The sequence below is a fragment of the Capsicum annuum genome, chromosome 11 (genome assembly GCF_002878395.1).
Source record: "Capsicum annuum cultivar UCD-10X-F1 chromosome 11, UCD10Xv1.1, whole genome shotgun sequence".
NCBI lineage: Eukaryota > Viridiplantae > Streptophyta > Magnoliopsida > Solanales > Solanaceae > Capsicum > Capsicum annuum.
In genome coordinates, this window is record NC_061121.1 from 146,057,820 (window position 1) to 146,062,651 (window position 4,832).

The window sequence follows — 4,832 nt, forward strand, 5'->3', positions numbered from 1 at the left end:
ATGTATTCACAATCTTAGTTACTATGAATGCATATTTGCACTCTTATGTTAATAGTAGTCATTCAGCCAGCACTGCTCATGCATATAAGCCCTTTTGCATATATTCTACCTCACTCGTATACTCAATACTTTTAGTTGTACTAATGAATTTGTGCTATGCTGCTTTATTTTATGTTACACCATAGGTTTAGAGCCACGAATTCCAGATCAGCAGTAGCGGTCGCATTTTAGCACATAGAGTTCCAGTGAGTCCTCTTAATTCAAGAATGATATGATTTGACTTCATTTATTTCCTTCGATTATGTTTTAGTGTATGGAGTTAGTTGGAGACATGTTCGTTTAACTCCTTACTAAGACAATATTTAGCGGCTTTCAGATTTAGTTAAAATTTGTTTAAGATTTTAGTTGTTTTAGGTATTTGTTACCCCATATGGATATTATGATTTGTCAGATATTTTATTTAGTTGAACCTTAAGGCCTATTGTTCATGTTGGCCATATTTTACATATATATTATGTAGTGTACATGTACAGATATCAGTCATGGGTTAGCTTGTGGTCCTTCGGGGTAATAATCATCGTGTAGCATTTCGGTTCAGAAAATTAGGGTATTACTAACTTAGTATCAGAGCATAAGGTTCAATAGGGTCCTAGAAAGTCTGAAAGCCTCATCTAGTAGAGTCTTGTACATGGGTGTGTTCTGTGCCACATTTATGTGCAAGAGGCTATTAGATGTTTTAAGAATAGTTTCCCTTCTTTCAGTATTCATGTTGTGCCAGTAAGCATAATCACAAGTCAGTCTCTCAGTCTAATCTGCTTTTTCTCTTTATTTCAGAACATGTCTCCTAAGAGAAGAAATTAGTCAGCCCCTCAGCCCGAATAACCTTTAGGCGATCATGCTATTCTGGCCAATCTAGTGGCCAACTCAGCAACAGCTAGGATTTGGGACTACACTCGAATGAACCCTCCATCTTTCTTTGGGTCTAAGTCTGATGAAGACCCCTAGAAATTCATTGACCAAGTCTAGAAGGTCATAGACATCATAGGAGTTAATTTTTGTTAGAGTGTTGAGTTAGCCTCATACTAATTATAGGATATTACTCACACTTGGTACAAATGATGAAAGTATGAGAGGTTAGAGGATGCAGGTCCTATAAAATGGGAGGAATTTGTCATGGCTTTCTTAGACATATTTTTTCCCAAAGAGCTGAGGGAGGAAAAAGTTCTAGAGTTCATAAACCTCAAGTAGGTAAATATGATGCTTAAAGAGTACTCTCTCAGATTTACTCAGTTAGCTAGATATGCCCCTTATATAGTTGTAGACAACGGAGCTAAGATGAGTAAGTTCCTATTAGGGGTGAATGATAGTATGGTAAATAAGTGTAGGTCTGCAATGCTGAACAATGATATGACTTTAGCCAGGATCATAACCCATGCTCAGCAAATAGAGGATCAGAAGATTAGGAATAGGGAGAGGCAGAACAAGAGAGCAAGGTCAGGCAGTTTCAGTTTTGCTCAACCTAAATCAGAAGAAGGAAATTGTTCATATTTTGTACTACGCCAGCAGTTCCAGCTCCTTCTTCCTTCAGTGCCCCAGTTCTAAAATTTAGAGATGGCAACTGAGATCGAGCACTAAGCTCTAAGTCATAGGGCAGTGTCAGGAGTGCCAAAACTAATTCCCTATGTCAAACTTGTGGTAAGAACCACAAGGGTACCTGTAGAGCTGGTAGCAATGTTTGTTTCGATTGTGGTAAGCTAGGCCACAAGGTTAGAGAGTGTCTGTAGTCAGGTCTGTAGGGTCAACAGAATCATTCCATAGCCCAGTCCGGTCACCTAAATCAGCAGGGTGCCATTTCTAGTGCTACTAGTAGGCAATGCCTAAAAAGTCTCTATGCTCTTCAGACCCAACAGGATCAAGAAAATTCTCCTCATGTCATTATTGGTACGTTGCAGATTTTCTATGTTCATGTTTATGCTTTGCTAGATCTAGGTGCAGCCTTGTCTTTTATTTCTCCTTATATAGCAGACGATTTTAGAATCAGTCCTAAAATTTTAACAGAGCCCTTTTCAGTCTCTACCTCAGTAGGTAAAACCATTATAGCTCAGTGGGTATATAGGAACTGCCTGGTTATGATATTTTAGAAAGCCACATCAGTAGATTTAGTTGAGTTAGAGATAATTGATTTTGATGTCTTCTCGGCAGAGATTGGCTTCATTCCTGCTATGCCACAGTCGAATGCAAAAATAGGATAGTTTAGTTTAAGTTCCCAAATGAGTCCATCCTAGAGTGGAAGGGTAAATACTTCATCTTTTAGGGGTCAGCTTATTTTCTACCTTAGGGCAAGGAAAATGATATCTAAGGGATATGTTTGTCATCTCATTCATGTTAAAGACTCTGGTTTCAAATCTCCCAGTATCAAATAAGTCCCAGTTGTAAATAAGTATTCAGACGTGTTTCCTGAAGATCTTCTAAGAATTCCTCCCGATAGGGAAATAGACTTTTGCATTAACCTTATTCTAGATACTCACCTTATTTCAATTCTATCATACAGAATAGAACTAGTAGAACTTAGAGAACTGAAAGAATATTTGAAGGATTTCTTAGATAAGGGGTTCATTAGAACCAACATTTTCCCGTGAGGCACACCAGTCTTATTCATGTGTAAGAAAGACAGTTCTCTCAGGATATGCATTGATTACTGTCAGCTCAATAAAGTCATAGTCAAGAACAAGTATCCTCTTTCTAGGTTGGATGACTTGTTTGTCCAACTTTAGGATACCAGTTATTTCTCTAAGACAGACCTCAGATCAGGCTATCATCAGCTCAGAGTTAGAAAATATAACTTCCTGAAGATAGCTTTTCGTACTCAGTATGGTCAATTCGAGTTTCTACTTATATCCTTTGGCCTTACCAATACCCTAGCCGTTTTCATGGACTTGATGAATCATGTGTTCAAGTAGTACTTGGACATGTTCTTCATAGTCTTCATAAATGACATCCTGGTCTATTCTTGCACAAAGCATGATCATGCAGACCATCTCAGAATTGGTCTTCAGATCCTCAAAGATCACCGGCTATTCGCCAAATTTAGTAAGTGCAAGTTTTGGCTAAGGTCAGTAGCATTTATTGGCCATATTGTTTCCAGCGATGGCATTAGAGTAGATCTTCTAAAGGCTGAAGTGGTAAGAAACTGGCCTCGCCCTATCTCTCCATCAGATATTAGGAATTTCTTATGTTTCGCTAGCTATTATAGACGGTTTGTTGAGTAATTTTCTTCTATTGCTTCCCCTATGCCTAGATTGACTCAAAAGAAGGTCAAGTTTCAGTGGTTAGATTCTTGCGAGAAGAGTTTTCAGGAGTTCAAGACTCAACTCAACTCAGCTCCAGTTCTAGCTCTTCCAGATAGTTCAGATGGGTTTATAGTGTATTGTTATGCATCCAAACTATGTCTAGGTTATGTCCTTATGCAGCATGGTAAGGTCATAGCCTATGCCTCCAGATAGTTAAAGCCCCATGAGAAGAATTATCCTACTCATGATCTTCAGTTAGCAGCCATAGTATTTGCCTTAAAGATTTGGAGGCATTATCTATACGGAGTTCATGTAGATGTCTTCATAGATCATAAAAATATCCAATATGTCTTTTCTCAAAAAGATCTCAATATTCATCAGAGAAGGTGGTTAGAGCTTCTGAAAGATTATAACGTAAGTTTTCTTTACCATCTAGGCAAGGCCAACGTTGTGGCCGACACTCTTAGTAGACTCTCAATGGGCAGTGTTTATAATGTTGAGGATAGCAAAAAGAAGATAGCTCAGGAAATCCATCAGCTTACTAGACTAGGTGTTCTCTTAGTCGATTCTTCAGAGGGTGGTGTATGCGTTCATAGGGATCCTAGCCTTGTCAAGATAAAAGATTCAATCAGAGATCAGAAGGATGAGGTTTTCTCCGAAGAGAGATATGGTGTCATTCATTGTCAGGGTCATCTCTATGTTCCAGATGTGGATGACTTGAGGTAGTGGGATCTTACAGAGGCACATGGTGCGTGATACTCTATTCATCCAGGGGACACTAAGATGTACCATGACTTACAGGAGATCTATTAGTGGAGTGGGGTAAAGAGATATATTGCAGTTTTTATGGCTAAGTGCTCTACATGTTAGTATGTTAAGATAGAGCATCAGAAACCTAATGGTTCCATGTAGGAGTTCACTATTCCTACTTGGAAGTGGGAAGAAGTGAACATAGTCTTCGTGATGGGTTTGCCTCGAACTCATCATCAGCACGATTCTGTTTGGGTCACTATAGACAGGATGACCAAGTCAGCTCATTTTTTTCCAGTCCGTACCTGTTATTCAGCCAAGGATTATGCCAAACACTACATCAAGGAGTTGGTCAGATTACACAGTGTTCCACTAACTATAATCTCAGATAGATGTACCCAGTTCACCTCTTACTTTTAGAAAGCGTTCCAAAAGGGTCTTGGTATCCAAGTTTATTTCAGTAAAACTTTTCATCCTCAGATAGATGGTCAAGAAGAAAGGACCATTTAGACTCTAGAAGATATGCTAAGGGCGTGTGCAATTGATTTCAAGGGAAGTTGGGATGACCACTTGCCTTTGATTGAGTTTGCATACAAGAATAGCTATCATTCCAGTATTCATATGGCTCCGTTCGAAGCTCTCTATAGTAGGAGTTATAGATCTCCAATAAATTGGTTCAAAGTTAGTGAGGCCTTAGTTATAGGTCCTAACTTTGTATTTGATGCCTTAAAATGTTTTAGTTAATAACAGAAAGACTTCGGGCTGCTAAGAGCCGACAGAAGTCTTATGCAC